We start from the raw sequence: 17,795 nt of genomic DNA, 5'->3' as shown, positions 1-17,795 counted from the left end.
AGCACAGTTGTGCTGGTCGGTGAGCAGGCTGATTGCTCACATAACGTATCTGTAAAGTTCAGTTCATTGTAGCAGAGCATGGTGCGCTACTGGAGTACCTTCATGTGCCATCTTGTCTGTCAGTGACTTGCCTTGTGTGTCTTTCTCACACACAACTGAGCTCCTTGTTCAAGAACCAGATATTATAAAACTCATGAAGACAGATAATTTTTATTAATTTCAGTTCTGAAGTCATATTTAATTCTGAAAAGCGTTTGGCTGTGGTGACTTTCCAAATGTGACACTGACTCTTCAGTAACTAAAACAGTAAATTGTTCTTACAGTGGGGGAACAGAAAGATTTTTGAGCCAGTCTTGTAATATATGGTCCTCTGCTAACAGATTAGAAATGGACAGTAATACAAGATTGAGGCACTGAGGCATTTTGAAGCTTAATTCAGGTTTGTAAAGCAATTTGAACTCGGAATGAAAGTGCTAGAGCAGAGCAAAGTATTATTCTATTAAACCATATTCCCATTATGAAAAGTATCCTCGAAAAATATACTTGATGACCAGTTCTGTCCTCAAGCAACAGCCATGAAGTCAATATCAATGCCATACCAAAATCTACAGTAGTACAGTATGTAAGTGCTGCATTTGAGCATACAGGTCTTCAGATGTTCAGCCCAAAATATAGAATATTGAAAGGTTTTAAAAAGAGGATATCCTGTGTTGCATGGAAGTTCGAACATTTTACAGTGTTTCAAATTGTTATCCTTTTCCTATAAGAAGGAAGCTGAACCCATTCTAAGATACCATAGAATGAACTATTTTGAGAACTAAACATTGGTAGATTGGAGTGTTAAATCTATGAGAGAATAAAAATATCCACAAAATGAAAAGGTTGGAGAAACTCTCAGTAATCATATCTAATGTGTCTAGTGTATGTAAACATACAAACAATACAGTTCAGTATCTGATTTTAGGCCAAAAGAAAAGGAGTACTTGTGGCATCTTAGAGACTAACCAATTTATTTGAGCATAAGCTTTCGTGAGCTACAGCTCACTTCATTGGATGAACTTCATCGGGATTTTAGGCCCTGATTCTGCAACTAGGTTTGTACAGGTGGACATTTCCCACCCTCAGAGTCTCACTGAAGTCAATAGTATTCCATCTGTTTGCAAAGGTCCATGCACGTGTAATTGGTTTCAGGATTAGGGCCTAAGATTAAATTTGTCTTCATTTACAGGATGTTTATACCACAACTGCCAGAAAAGCTCAGTCAATTTTAGCTCTGACTCATTATGTGTATGTATAATATGATCTTTAATTACGTTATAACATACTAATACTCAGGTAATACAATATAGTGCCATTTAAAAAAAAAAAAAGGCAGATCTTGCTGTAGGATCCATGTGGTCAGGCCCCTGTGACAACATGGATCCCATTGCAAGAGTTGAAATCTAGATACACAGTTGTAGCTTGTTGTAAGAGTAAGAGCAAATTCACTTTATTTCCTCAAAGTACACAGTGAAAAGGGTTTAAGTAACTCAAATATAAGAAACTAATAGGATGGCCTATATATGGGTTCACATTTAAATAGGGAAATAATACATCTTAATTATGATATATTGGAATATCTTACTGTCTTTATATTAATAACATCCCGATCCTGCATGTGTTTAACTTTGGCATCAATGGGATTACTCGTGTGAATAAAGTTAAGCATGTGTGCAAGAATCTGCAGGTTCAAGTCCTTATATATGATTTAGATACTAAACGCAACATTATATTTCCATCAGCTAATGAGAAAAGCTTATTTTTTATTTTTTTTTACCTCCAAGTTTAGATCTAAAGTTGTTACTACATGGGTACATTTCAAAATCAGTAATGTACAACCAGTGAGTCATCCACAACTGTACATAAACTATCAGTGTTACCACTGAAGAGAAAAATGTCTGAATGGTCCTTTGTGAAAAATTGTAGTTCTACTAATAAAGCTAAAGGCTATATAACAGCCTTTTATGGATAAATGAAGTTTACTAGAAAGCTACATACTGCAAACTAAAAAATTGGAAAATATAAACTGTTAATACAATGATACAAGATTCAGCTTCAGAATTAATGTAGTAAAATGTTAATCACTTATGTAATCCTACAGCCCTTTCTTCCATGGGTATTGCCTTTCAGTTCTGTAGGATTACTCATATATAAGGGGCCAAGGGCTGCAAAATTAGGCCTCACGCATTAAAAGAAAATTCTCTATCTATGGTACACTTAGATTGACCAAAATAATTACTGTGAAAAAGGCAGTTTATTATATAAAAGAATTTAATGTAACCAAACATGTAAATATCACTATCAGAATATTTTTTTTATTTTCAATATATATATCAGATTCTGTAGGTGCATTAAAAATGTTTAACAATCAACATTAATCCTAACGTATCAAACAGACTTTATAAATACGACTTCATAAATAAAGCTCTCCCAAGTCCAGAACAAACTCAGTCCTATACCCACCCTCCCCTTACCACAGCATCATCCTTTCTGTTTATACCAGAAAAAGCCTGGGAAAACACTGAATTTTGCAGCATGTCCCAAAGGTCACCAAATCCGGGCTCCTGTGAACAGGGAGGGTATAGGGGATCAAGATAATTCCAAAGCAAAGGATCCCTCACTGAGAAGTCCCTGCCATCAGCCCCCTCCAGTCTAAAACAGAGAACAGTTAGCTCTGGCACTCCAGAGGTAGTATGTCACAAAGAGAGAATAATCTCTCAAGTGCACAGGACCATTTTAGACATTATAGGTCAAAACCAACACCTTATACTTCAAATGGAAATAACGTGCTCTCAGCATGAAACATTGCTTAGTAAGTGGGCAGCAGCATTCTGCACTAGCTGCAATTTCCAAACAGTGTGAAGGTGCAGCCCCATGTAAAGAATGTTGCTGTAATCTATCTTTGACATGAAAAAGTCTGGGTAATTGGAGGAAGTATCTTTACATTAAAAAGGAAAGGACATAACCTTCTAGACAAGCACATTAATAAAAGCACTTTGCAACTAACTGGAGATCCAGAAGCATCTGAGATCCAAAATGCCCACCAGTTTCTAACCTTAGAAATGTTTGGCAGATGAGCTGCCTCAGTTGTGTTTACTAATAAAATTTCTATCACTACTTCTCGTTTTCTCTATTCTGTAATTTTTATCAGTCTCTGTGACTTGAGTCTCAGCCAGTTAGCTTTTTCATTCATGCCCCAATCTCCATTAGATGTTATGTAAATCATTTAGTTTCACTGGTAGGGTTTGAAAAGATAGAAATATCAGATTTCCCAGAAAAAATGGGATAGAGCCATACTCCAGATTGACTCTGCCTACTTCTGTTAGAGATTTAGGGATAATGAAATTTATTTGAGAAATATGTGATCATGTAATTAAAGAATGTATTGAAAAGCATACATCCATGGGGTGCAGAATTAAAAATTAAACATTAATGATCATTTCTTTTTGGGATGTATAACTGTTCAAACTCATGTAGAAGTAGGAACATGGTATTGCCTTTATATATGATATTAATGAGATCAGTATTAAGAATTCTGTATCCAGTTCTGGTGTCCACATTTTAAAAAGAATGTTGATAGATTAGAAAGGGTAAAAAGAAAAAAAAAAAAAAAGAGTGATCCAAGGTCTGAGAAACCTGCCAGATAGAGAGACCCTTAAGAAACTCAAATTATATCTATAATTTTATGCAAGAAATGGTTAAGAGGTGATTGATCATAGTCTGTAGAAACCAACATGGGAAAAAGATTTCTCATAGTTGAGAGCTCTTGTAATTTAGCGGATAAAGATATCAGTGTTGGCAACTCTTGTGATTTGACTACAAGTCTCACAATACTTGGTGTTTTTCTTAAAATCCCAGTTGCTAGAATCAGAAAATAGCATGAGAAACTCATTTCTTTAAAAAAAATAAAAATAAAAAAAAATAAAATATGCTTTTAGTTCTGATGATTGCAGAGAAAAACTTGAAAACAAAAAGCAAAACATCCTAAAGGCTCAGAAGGCAAAGAAAAAACTCAAAACTTCATATTAAAAAAACTTAATTTTAAGTCAATGACATGATGGGGGGGCTGACTCATGATTTTTGAACACCTAGGGTTAGCGATACTAAATAAGATCCAGTGGCTGGAAGCTGAAACTAGATTAATTCAGATTACAAATAAGGTCAAATTTAACAGAGAGATTAATTAACCAGTGTAACAAGTTACCTACAGATGAACCAGATCCAACATTACCCCCAGATTACAAAGTTTAGAAATGGAGAGGGTTCCCAGTATTGGAGTTCTTAGTACATTTGGGAGATGATAGCTCTGAGTGAAGAGGCCCACTCAGTTAAATGTATATGGATACAAATCCCAAGCTTTAAGAAAGTAAATATATTAGTAGGACTATATGGTTGATCTTTGGATCAACAAAAGGATACGGAATGCACAATGTTGAGAGAAATCAAAGAGGCAACAAAGTCTAACAAAATGATAATAATGGGTGACTTCAACTACCCACATGTAAACAGGTCAAATGGTACAATGGAAGGTCAAATGGTACAATGGAATGAAGTTCAAAGAAGTAATTTCTTGATACTTTTAAATATTGATTGTTTCTTGGAATAACTAGGTATATCTAGAGCACACAAGAGGAGTTTAGGCTATGTCTACATGAGCACTTTTGTCGGTATAATTTACATCATTTTGGGATTGTGAAAAAAACATCCCCTGAGCAATGTAAGTTAAACCGACAGACACACCAGTGTTTACAGCGCTATGTCAGCAGGAGACACTCTTCCGCCAACGCCGCTCAATGTAGGTAGTTTAATTATGTCTACAGGAGAGCTCTCTCCCGTTGGCTTAGAGTGCCTACGAGCGATCTTACAGCGGCACAGCTGCATTGTTATAGCTATGCCGCTGTAAACTCACTAGTGTAGACATAAAAAGAAAAGGAGTACTTGTGGCACCTTAGAGACTAACCAATTTATTTGAGCATAAACTTTCGTGAGGTACAGCTCACTTCATCGGATGCATACTGTGGAAAATACGGAAGATGTTTGTTTTTATACACACAAATCATGAAAAAATGAGTGTTTATCACTACAAAAGGTTTTCTCTCCCCCCACCCCACTCTCCTGCTGGTAATAGCTTATGTAAAGTGATCACTCTCCTTACAATGTGTGTGATAATCAAGGTGGGCCATTTCCAGCACAAATCCAGGGTTTAACAAGAACGTCTGGGGGGGGTGGGGTTAGGAAAACAAGGGGAAATAGGTTACCTTGCATAATGACTTAGCCACTCCCAGTCTCTATTCAAGCCTAAGTTAATTGTGTCCAATTTGCAAATGAATTCCAATTCAGCAGTCTCTCGCTGGAGTCTGGATTTGAAGTTTTTCTGTTGTAATATCGCAACTTTCATGTCTGTAATCGCGTGACCAGAGAGAGTGAAGTGTTCTCTGACTGGTTTATGAATGTTATAATTCTTGACATCTGATTTGTGTCCATTTATTCTTTTATGTAGAGACTGTCCAGTTTGACCAATGTACGTGGCAGAGGGGCATTGCTGGCACATGATGGCATATATCGCATTGGTAGATGTGCAGGTGAACGAGCCTCTGATAGTGTGGCTGATGTTATTAGGCCCTATGATGGTGTCCCCTGAATAGATATGTGGACACAGTTGGCAATGGGCTTTGTTGCAAGGATAGGTTCCTGGGTTAGTGGTTCTGTTGTGTGGTATGTGGTTGCTGGTGAGTATTTGCTTCAGGTTGGGGGGCTGTCTGTAGGCAAGGACTGGCCTGTCTCCCAAGATTTGTGAGAGTGTAGACATGGTTATAGTCTAAAGTAAGTAACATACAAGTTCTAATTCAAGAATTAACAGTAGTTGAGCCACTAATAGTGACCATCGTGTAGGTTAAACATCCTAAAAAAAGTACCAAAAAAGGAGCCGGTGACACTAAACTTTAGAAAGAGAGACTTCAATAAAGTCTAGTCAAAAAGACCTTGAAGGAAAAGAAAAAAGTCCTTGGATGTGGCATGGATGCTACTTAAACTAAAAGTAGAATCACAGAAGGCCTGTGTAGCCACTGAACAAAAAGGAGAACCAGGAAGTAAATATGACTGTGGGTACATGTATGCAGAAAAAAAAAAAAAATCCACAGCAGCAAGTCTTAGAGCCTGGCTCAACTGTCTGAGGCTTGTGGGTCTTGTGCTGTGGGACCTAAAATAGCAGTGTAGATGTTCGAGTTTTAAAACCCAGGCTCCATCCTGAGCCTGAACATCTACACTGCTATTTTTAGCCCTGCAGCTTGAGCCCTGCAAGCCTGAGTCCATTGACTTGGGCTCTGAGACTCACTGCTGCTGTTTAAGATACCCACTGTTTAAGATACTAAAACTTAATTCAGTAATGTCTCCCAAGGATATGACAAGAAATTGCCATATGTATCATAAAGATAAATCAGGAGTCTTTGTTCTCTCTGTCCCATAACACATGAACAAGGAGACATTCAATGAAACTGAAAGATTGTAAATTCAAAACTGATTAAAGGAAATACTTTTTCTCACAACATGTAATTAAGCTGTGGAACTCTTTGCCACATGATGTCACTGAAGCCAATAATTTAACAGTCTTCAAAAAGGGTTGGGATATTTATCTGGATAACAACAATTTGTTATAATAATGCTAAAAAAAGATTGGAAATTATATAAAACCTCCTGCTTCAGGGTTTCAGCCCATCTCTACTAGGAATTAGGATGAGGGGACAGATTATCCTTCATATGCCTCTTGTGGGGTTTCTTGCACCTTCCTCTGAAACATCTGAGGCTGGCCCCTGTCAGAGACAGGTTATTGGACTATATGGACCATGGGTCTGATCCATTGTGGCAATTCCTATGTGCTGATGTCTGTTACTGAAAATTTGGTAGAAATTTCATAAACAATATGCACCAAAGCCAATTTTGAATGCAATAATATTTATCAATTATAATTTTTAGTTATTCAAGTTTTCAGAAGTAGCAAAGAACCTATTTAAGATCTAGCCACCTGCAAAGTTTGAAGTTGTAAAGTTCAGCTGAGTATACTTTTGTACAAAATTATTTGTGACTGTGCTGTTTATAAATAAATAATATATATTTAGTTTACCCACTTTTATGACTCAAAAGTGGCTATAAGATTTTCTTCAAACTTTTCTAAAAAATCCCTTTCCTTTGGGTTGAAACAAAAAAATATCAACCCAAAAAGGAGAAAGTGATGCATGTGTGATACAGCATGGCCAGAAGGCAGCAGGAGAGTGATATAGGAGAGATATGTAAGTCCCAGTATGAGGAGAAGCCTCATTCCCTGTAGAGGGAAGAAACATTTCTATAGATTAAATAAAAGCACCTGAAGCCAATTAGAGCACCTGAAGCTAGTCACCTGATAAAAACCCCCTGCTTCAATCAGCCAGGGAAAGGAGTTGGAGCAGAGAGCAGTCTGAAGGAGTTGAAGTAGAGGAGAGTTTGGAGACGTGCCGTGGCTGGCTAGAAGACCAAGACTCTAAGTAAAGAGACACCCGGCTTGTGCAGAGACGGGGGGCAGGAAGCCCCACAAGCTGAAGAGCAGGAGAGGGAAGTAGCCCAGGGGAAGGAAGCACTAGTTCAAGTGGTTTACCACTATCCCTAGGGCCCCTGGGCTAGGAGTAGAGGGCGGGCCCGGGTCCCTCCCTCTCCACTACCCTTCTCTGTGTTAATAGTGGGTCAGTAGATACCCTAGTTCAGGGGCAGGAAACTGCGCCCTGAACCCTCCCCCCCCAAGAAGAGGAAGCGCGGGACCCATCATAATCGGCAATTTGCCACACATGAATGAAAGTAGAGATGTCTAATTATGTTGTAGCCTTAACTGTAGTATTCACTACCATGAAACCTGGTATAACGATACAATAGCCTAGAATCAATTGGGTTTTTTAAAAAGCAAAACAGTAGACAGAGTGGCACAGCATTTTAAGGAATCCCCCAGACTGTAAGAGTTTAGATAGCATCACAGTCCCAAATGTCCTAGCAGATTACTTTTTCTTGTAGTTGATCTGTAACAAAGTACTAATCCCTAGAGAGGGGTGTGAAATTATTTCTAGTGGGGATTGATGTGAAAAGTCCCAAGATGTGTGTATCAGCAGCAGAATGGAGGTCAACTTCAGATAGAATCTAATGCATTTGTGAGTTACAAATTAAGTGCAAATCAGGGATCATATGATATTTTTGTGTCTGCAGCCCAGAATGTAAGTATCTGAATTTAGATACAGCAGGGGTATACACCACACACTCTCTCCAGTTACATGAGAAACAAATCACACAGTAAAAATGCAAGTTTGTCTCAAGGGGTGATGTTAAGGATCCCACACTTTCCTTTGTGCATTGGTCTGAGTCAAGAATTCTGAGCACCAAATTACATATTTTAATGAGTTGGGTTTTTTTAACCAGACTGACCTGTTTATTTTGTCTCAAACTCTTTTTCGAGGTCATGCCCCAAACATGACTTTTCTGGTGGGCTCAGAAGGGCGCCATACAGGGATGAGAAGTGAGGATTTTGTAATGGCTAAATTCATTACAAAATCCTTAGTGCTATGAGTATTGTTGATAAATTGTATTTGAACTGAAGCGTGTTCTAGTCCTGGAAAGGTGATAAGGAAGTGAGCAATCAGAAAATAAGCAGCTAGGGAGGCAGTAGGAAATTCCTGTCCTAAAGTTGTTGGAAAGGAATGAGCCCATTCATGTCATTATGGACTTGGATAAAAGAAACACTTTTACTCTCAGTCCCAAACTTAGTTCATGGAAGTCAGAATTATCTCTGAACAAGAGGACTGAAGTGGGGGGATGTTTTCAGTGTGAGGTGCTTGTGTGCACACAGTGATATTGATGCTTTTACAGCCATTCATGAACAATGTTCAAAGGAACAAGAAAGTGTTGCAGGTAAATAACTGAACAGGGCTGAGCAAAAGTGATGAGTGTTGAAGGGAAGGAGCTAAGTGTGACTATGAAGTCTCAAAGAGAGGATTGGAAGGAGCTGGATCTGTGAGATGAGAAGGGGAAGAAACATATCATTTGTATTCTGGTAGTACCTAGAGGGCTCAGTCAGGATTGGGGACACATTGTGCTCTAAGCACTAAACACATCATTGCTTACAGTCTAATTAGTAAAAGTAACCACGATACCACAATGGACCAATAATCCCTCCAGTCTAGTATTTCTGGCTCCAGAAGTAGGCTGCAAGTAAAGGCAAAAACCACCATAAGATTAATCTGTTCCAAAGCCAGAAGGGACCACTGTGATCATTTAGTCTTATCTCATGTATAACACCAGCCAGAGAACCTGGCCTCCTGTATAACAGACTATAGAACTTTCCCAAAATAATTCCGAGAGCATATATTTTAGAAAAACATCGAATCTTGAATAAACATAATACACTTGCTAGTGTATTCATAGATATTAAGGTCAGAAGGGACCATTATGATCATCTAGTCTGACCTCCTGCACAATGCAGGCCATAGAATCTCACCCACCCACTCCTGCGATAAACTTCTCACCTATGTCTGAGCTATTGAAGTCCTCAAATCATGGTTTAAAGACTTCAAGGTGCAGAGAATCCTCCAGCAAGTGACCCGTGCCCCATGCTGCAGAGGAAGGTGAAAAACCCCCAGGGCCTCTTCCAGTCTGCCATGGAGGAAAATTTCTTCCTGACCCCAAATATGGCGATCAGCTGAACCCTGAACATATGGGCAAGATTCACCAGCCAGATACCCAGGAAAGAATTTTCTGTAGTAACTCAGATCCCACCCCATCTAACATCCCATCACAGGCCATTGGGCCTGTTTACCATGAATAGTTAAAGATCAATTAATTGCCAAAATCATGTTATCCCATCATACCATCTCCTCCATAAATTTATCAAGTTTAATCTTGAAGCCAGAAATTACTTTTGCCCCCACTGCTGCCCTTGGAAGGCTATTCCAGAACTTCACTCCTCTGATGGTTAGAAACCTTCATCTAATTTCAAGTCCAGACTTCCCGATGGCCAGTTTATATCTATTTGTTCTTGTGTCCACATTGGTACTGAGCTTAAATAATTCCTCTCCCTCTCCGGTATTTATCCCTCTGATATATTTATAGAGAGCAATCATATCTCCCCTCAGCCTTCTTTTGGTTAGGCTAAACAAGCCAAGCTCTTTGAGTCTCCTTTCATAAGACAAATTTTCCATTCCTCGGATCACCCTAGTAGCCCTTCTCTGTACCTGTTCCAGTTTGAATTCATCCTTCTTAAACATGGGAGACCAGAACTGCACACTGTATTCCAGTTGAGATCTCGCCAGTGCCTTGTATAATGGTACTAACACCTCCTTATCTCTACTGGAAATACCTCGCCTGATGCATCCCAAGACTGCATTAGCTTTTTTGATGGCCATATCACATTGGCGGCTCATAGTCATCCTGTGATCAACCAATACTCCAAGGTCCTTCTCCTCCTCCGTTACTTCTAATTGATGCATCCCCAGCTTATAACTTAAATTCTTGTTATTAATCCCTAAATGCATGACCTTACACTTCTCACTATTAAATTTCATCCTATTACTATTACTCCAGTTTACAAGGTCATCCAGATCCTCCTGTATGATATCCTGGTCCTTCTCTAAATTGGCAATACCTCCCAGCTTTGTGTCATCTGCAAACTTTATTAGCACACTCCCACTTTTTGTGCTGAGGTCAGTAATAAAAAGATTAAATAAGATTGGTCCCTAAACCAATCCCTGAGGAACTCCACTAGTAACCGCCTTCCAGTCTGACAGTTCACCTTTCAGTATGACCCGCTGTAGTCTCCCCTTTAACCAGTTCCTTATCCACCTTTCAATTTTCATATTGACCCCCATCTCTTCCAATTTAACTAATAATTCCCCATGTGGCACCATATCAAATGCCTTACGAAAGCTAGGTAAATTAGATCCACTGCGTTTCCTTTGTCTAAAAAATCTGTTACTTTCTCAAAGAAGGAGATCAGGTTGGTTTGGCATGATCTACCTTTTGTAAAACCATGTTGTTTTTTGTACCGTTTACCATTGACCTCAATGTCCTTAACTACTTTCTCCTTCAAAATTTTTTCCAAGACCTTGCATACTACAGATGTCAAACTAACAGGCCTGTAGTTACCCAGATCACATTTTTTTCCCTTTCTTAAAAATAGGAACTATGTTAGCAATTCTCCCGTCATACGGTACAACCCCTGAGTTTACAGATTCATTAAAAATTCTTGCTAATGGACTTGCAATTTCATGTGCCAGTTCCTTTAATATTCTTGGATGAAGATTATCGGGGCCCCCTGATTTAGTCCCATTAAGCTGTTTGAGTTTTGCTTCTACCTCAGATATGGTAATATCTACCTCCATATCCTCATTCCCATTTGTCATGCTACCATTATCCCTAAGATCCTCATTAGCTTTATTAAAGACTGAGGCAAAGTATTTGTTTAGATCTTGGGCCATGCCTAGATTATCCTTAACCTCCACTCCATCCTCAGTGTTAAGGGTCCCACTTCTTCTTTCTTTTTTTTCTTCTTATTTATATGGCTATAGAACTTTTTACTATTGGTTTTAATTCCCTTTGCAAGGTCCAACACTACTTGACTTTTAGCCTTTCTCACTTTATCCCTACATGTTCTGACCTCAATAAGGCAGCTTTCCTTGCTGATTCCTCCCATCTTCCACTCCCTGTATGCTTTCTGCTTTTTCTTAATCACCTCTCTGAAATGCTTGCTGATCAAGCTTGGTCTACAACTCCTGCCTATGAATTTTTCCCCTTTCTTGGGATGCAGGCTTCCGATAGCTTCTGCAGCTTTGACTTAAAGTAATCCCAGGCCTCCTCTGCCTTTAGATCCATAAATTCTTCAGTCCAATCCACTTCCCTAACTAATTTCCTTAATTTTTGAAAGTCAGCCCTTTTGAAATCAAAAACCCTAGTCGCAGATTTATTTTTATTTGTCCTTCCATTCAGTTTGAACTGAATTAGCTCATGATCACTTGAACCAAGGTTGTCCCCTACAACCGTTTCCTCTATGAGGGCCTCACTACTCACCAAAGCCAAATCTAAAATGGCATCCCCTCTAGTTGGTTCAACAACTACTTGATGAAGGAATCCATCAGCTATCGCATCTGGGAAAATCTGAGCCCTATTATTATTACTAGCACTCGTCCTCCAATCTATATATGGGCATTAAGTCTCCCATGATCACGCAGTTTCCATTAGTATTTACTTCATTAAAAACATTAAAGAGGGCTCTATCCATATCCAAATTAGATCCCGGCGGTCTATAGCATACCCCGAGCACTATCACAGGGGAGGCTCTAGTAGTTTTCTTCCCCAATGTGATTTTTGCCCAGACGGACTCTGTCTTATCCATTCCATCGCTTCTTATTTCTTTACATTCTACCTCATCATTGATATACAATGCTATTCCACCACCTTTACCTTTATTTCTGTCTTTCCTAAACAGCACATGCCCTTTGCAAGATCCATCTTTAAAAAAGGGAAGAAGGAGGATCCTGGGAACTACAGGCCAGTCAGCCTCACCTCAGTCCCTGGAAAAATCATGGAGCCAGGTCCTCAAGGAATGAATTCTGAAGCACTTAGAGGAGAGGAAAGTGATCAGGAACAGTCAGCATGGATTCACCAAGGGCAAGTCATGCCTGACTAATCTAATTGCCTTCTATGATGAGATAACTGGCTCTGTGGATGAGGGGAAAGCGGCGGACGTGGTGTTCCTTGACTTTAGCAAAGCTTTTGACATCATCTCCCACAGTATTCTTGCCAGCAAGTTAAAGCATGGGCTGGATGAATAGACTTTCAGGTGGATAGAAAGCTGGCTAGATTGTCGGGCTCAGTGGGTAGTGATCAATGGCTCCATATCTAGTTGGCAGCCGGTATCAAGTGGAGTGCCCCAAGGGACGGTCCTCGGGCTGGTTTTGTTCAATATCTGCATTAGTGATCTGGAGGATGGTGTGGATTGCACCCTCAGCAAGTTTGCAGATGACACTAAACTGGGAGGAGAGGTAGTTACGCTGGAGGGTAGGGATAGGATACAGAGGGCCCTAGCCAAATTAGAGGATTGGGCCAAAAGAAATCTGATGAGGTTCAACAAGGACAAGTGCAGAGTCCTGCACTTAGGACGGAAGAATCCCATGCACCGCTACAGAGTAGGGACCGAATGGCTAGGCAGCAGTTCTGCAGAAAAAGACCTAGGGGTTACAGTGGATGAGAAGCTGGATATGAGTCAACAGTGTGCCCTTGTTGCCAAGAAGGCCAATTGCATTTTGGGGTGTATAAGTAGGGGCATTGCCAGCAGATTGAGGGACGTGATCATTCCCCTCTATTCGACATTGGTGAGGCCTCATCTGGAGTACTGTGTCCAGTTTTGGGTCCCACACTACAAGAAGGATGTGGAAAAATTGGAAGACGTCCAGTAGAGGGCAACAAAAATGATTAGGGGATTGGAATACATGACTTATGAGGAGAGGCTGAGGGAACTGGGATTGTTTAGTCTGCGGAAGAGAAGAATGAGGGGGGATTTGGTAGCTGCTTTCAACTCCTGAAAGGGGGTTCCAAAGAGGATGGATCTAGACTATTCTCAGTGGTAGCAGATGACAGAACGAGGAGTAATGGTCACAAGTTGCAGTGGGGGAAGTTTAGGTTGGATATTAGGAAAAACTTTTTCATTAGGAGGGTGGTGAAACACTGGAGTGCGTTACCTAGGGAGGTGGTGGAATCTCCTTCCTTAGAAGTTTTTAAGGTCAGGCTTGACAAAGCCCTGGCTGGGATGATTTAGTTGGGGATTGGTCCTGCTTTGAGCAGGGGGTTGGACTAGATGACCTCCTGAGGTCCCTTCCAACCCTGATATTCTATGATTCTATGATTCAATAGTTGTTGTCCAGTCATGACTACTATTCCACCATGTTTCTGTTATCCCTATAATATCTGGTTTCACTTCCTGAACCAGTAGCTCTAATTCCTCCATTTTATTACCTAAGCTCCCCACATTGGTGTACAAACATCTTAATTTTTGCTGTTTGGCCTCACTCACATTTTTTACCCGATTAGGTATGGTCATTCTACAGCCAGTAGGACCTATTAGAGTGGTATCCACACTGCCCTTCCTCCTTATGTCCATTCTCCTACCCACAGCTGTTTCCTTTCTTACTTTGTTTTCTTCCCTCTCAATGCATCTCCCAACCATTTCCCCCAAATTCCTACTTTAAAGCTCTCTTAATCAGTTGTGCCAGCCTCCATCCTAGAAGTCTATTTCCTTCCCTACTCAGATGAAGTCCATCCCGAGAGAACTGTCCTCTGTCCATGAATGCCTCCCAGTGGCCATACTTCAGTCTGCTTCCATCTGCAAGTCTGAGCTTTTCCCTTCAGCTGCCTCATGTCTTTGCTCCATAATCCACTCGAACCCCTTCTAAACTCAACCAGACTTTCCACCTGCGTCTCCAATCCTCTGATCTTTTCTTCCATCAGCTCTATCAGACGGCATTTCATGCAGATAAAACTCTTACCAGGTACCCCCTCCAGGATCATGTACATACCGCGGCTTCCACATCCAGTCATCTTCATTGTGTCTTCCACTACATGGGTCACTCTCACTGCTGCCTCTGTATCTGTCATAGCCTTCCCACCTAAATCCTATTAATCTGGGAAACACAAACCCACTGTATTGCTAGTGTAATGAATACTAGGATGGGAAATTTCATGCTCATTTCAGCTAGGTGATCTGAGGATCGATCTGCTTTTGCACTGAAGCATAACAATTCATAGCTCTTTTAATTATCACCCGAGTGTACTGTAACTGCTTATGTTGAGCCGTTTTCTCCTCTTTGGGTCACCTTCCATGAAGTAGCACCAATATGAGCAAGAGCAGTTTGTCCTGCTATTCTCCTTAATCTTACTGAACTCATAAAGCACTTTTCAGTGCTAAAAATAGATCTAAAATAAAATGTTTTGGGTTTTAAGTTTTCTCTAGGTCTCACAAAATACGTTACTTCCTACTTCAAAATAATAAAATAAGAGATGCTCTGCTTCTGAAATAGCTTGATAACTGCTGTCTCACGCAATCTTTAGTCACTCATATAAACTAGCCGCTTCATGGCTGGGCATTACTGTGGGTGCGAAAGAACAGGAGGGAGAGCTAAAACATCAGAAAATCTAGGAGGACCTAAGTAGGTTGGTTACGGAGCCGATACAAAGACAGATCAATCAGTGTTGAAAAGTGTACAAAATTGTACATTGGAGGGGACAACTTAAATATTTCTACAGAGACTTTCAGTTAACTGTAGGATTATTTAGTTTGGATAAGAGAAGTATGTGAAGTAATCAGTGATAGAGAAGGCAATTTGGGGTCTTCTGTTCCCCCAGATATGAGAGTGAATTCCTTCATTCCAAGTGTTCGAGTCCCCTCTGTCTATTTACCTCAATCCTCCACTAATTTTCAATTAAATCCATGTGTGGAAAAATAGACTAAGGGCCCCTGCAAAATCACACCAGTCTTGTATTCTGGTTTGGGAAGATAGACCTAAGCATGGCAGAAACCCATTAAATAACTTTTGTTCATATACAATCGTTGACACAAAGAATTTGTTTGTCTGTTAAAGCATAAAAATGCTTCTTCTTTGAGTGATTTCTTATGTGCATTCCAATAGGTGGGTGCACGTGCCGCATGCACGATCTCCGGAAAGCTTTTCCCTAGCAGTACCCATCGGGTCAGCAGTGGAGACCCCTAGAGTGGCACCTCTATGGCAGTGTATATATGTCCCTGCCGACCTGCCGCCTTTTCAGTTTCTTCTTACCACCCGGGATGATCGTTGGAACAGTTCAGTCTCTTGCTTCTGCAAGCGCCTTACCTAGTGGTTCCCTTGTTCTGTGTAAATAGTTGTTAGTTGTTAATAGTTTAGTTTACTTCAGGGGGTTTCCCCCCATTCTACTCTCCCTGGCGTCAGGGAATGCCTCGGTCGCAGGGGTTTAAGGTGTGCGAGAGGTGTGCAAAACCTATGCCAACAAGTGATCTGCATGCTGCATCTCTCAAGTGACTCGGGAAGGGCCATCAGAAGATAAGTGTCCTATTTGCAGGAGCTTCAGACCCAGGATTAAGAAGGAGCAGGACTATCGCCTGAAGCTCCTCCTGATGGAGTCGGCCCTTCAGCCACAGCCTGAGCCAACGCAGGCATCTTCAGTGCGCAGCTCACCTGCCTTGGTGCGGGATGTCCTGGCATCGAGGAAGGAACTCCACCAGGGAGCATCAACACCACTCCCCAGCCCGCAAGGTCAGTGCCACGCGGCGGCACCATTCACAGTCCCCGGTGCCACGTAGGCAAAAATAGACAGGGGACGTTCCCCTGTCGGGAAGCCAAGGAGGGATTCCAGTGGGGTGCGTCTTATGCCAGGACACCCTCGGTCTGGTCCCCAAGAACTGGCGCCATTGACTTCCAGTCCCAGTTGCAGAGCGGTTGAGTCCAGGACACACATGAGGCTGATGGAGGAGCACTGGGGGCCGATACCACCGATACTGGCCTTGAGTCTTGGGCGACTCTGATGTCTCTGGGGCTACACACCCCAGTGCCTCAGAGAAAGCCCATTAGACCTCAGCCCCTGTCCCGCTTCTACCCCAGGGCCCCCTAGACGAGATCCATCTAGGAGGAGGGACAGAAATAATAGGAGGCGCCCACCGCAGTCCTCCTTGGGCCAAGGCCAGGGTTCAGCCAAACAGCCCCCTGGCCACAAGCCCAACTTTTAAAGATGCGTCTGAAGACAGTGCACCAGTCGCCATCTTGGATCCTTCCCCTCCCTTTGTGAATCGACTTTCCCGCTTCTACCCTGCTTGGTCTCAGATCACGTCAGACTGCTGGGTCCTCAGCACGGTAGGGGTGGGATATTCTATCCAATTCTCTTCCCTCCCGCCCTCCCACCCACCTTCTCCATCCCTCTTCAGGGACCCCTCTCACGAGCACTCCTTTTACAAGAGGTGCAATCACTCCTAGCTCTAGGAGCAATAGAGGAGGTTCCTCAGGAATTCAGGGGCAAGGGGTTTTACTCTCACTATTTCCTCATCCCCAAGGCCAAGGGCAGGCTGTGGCCTATCCTGGACCTACGAGATCTCAACACATTCATTAAAAAGATGAAGTTTGCATGGTCTCTCTGGCCGCCATCATTCCCTCCCTGGATCCGGGAGACTGGTATGCCACCCTTGACTTGAAGGATGCGTACTTTCACATTGTTATTATCCCAGCCCACAAACGCTTTCTCAGATTCGTGGTCAGTGGCCAGCACTACCAGTTCAGGGTGCTTTCATTTGGCCTTTCAACGGCCCCCCAGGTGTTCACCAGGTGTATGGCAGTAGTGGCGGCATTTCTCCACAGACGACAGGTGCAGGTGTTCCCGTATTTGGACGACTGGCTCATCAAGGCTGAATCCCAAGCACAGGTGGCAGAGCATGTACCCCTGGCCCAGGCTACGTTTCACAGGTTGGGACTTGTATTGAACGAGCCCAAGTCCACATTGACCCCCACACAAAGAATAGAGTTCATCGGCGCTCTCTTGGACTCCACTCACGCGAGGGCATTCCTTCCAGAACTGCGTTTTAAAGCACTCGTGGACATTGTCCAGACCTTTCTCCACTTCCCCACAATCACGGCCAGAAATTATATGAGACTACTGGGGCACATGGTGGCCTGTACATACGTGGTACAGCATTCCAGGCTGCACTTTCAGCCACT

The 17,795-nt window shown here is 41.7% G+C and overlaps 1 protein-coding gene across 1 annotated transcript in view; it reads left to right on the top strand.

Annotated features, from left to right (window-relative positions):
- The window catches only part of RNF43 (ring finger protein 43), a 132,760-nt gene that overhangs the window by 2,889 nt on the left and 112,076 nt on the right, over window positions 1-17,795 (top strand). The window lies entirely within an intron of this gene.

Source organism: Caretta caretta, chromosome 17, assembly GCF_965140235.1.
Source record: "Caretta caretta isolate rCarCar2 chromosome 17, rCarCar1.hap1, whole genome shotgun sequence".
Classification (NCBI taxonomy): Eukaryota; Metazoa; Chordata; order Testudines; family Cheloniidae; genus Caretta; species Caretta caretta.
This window is presented reverse-complemented; position numbering and strand designations above follow the sequence as displayed.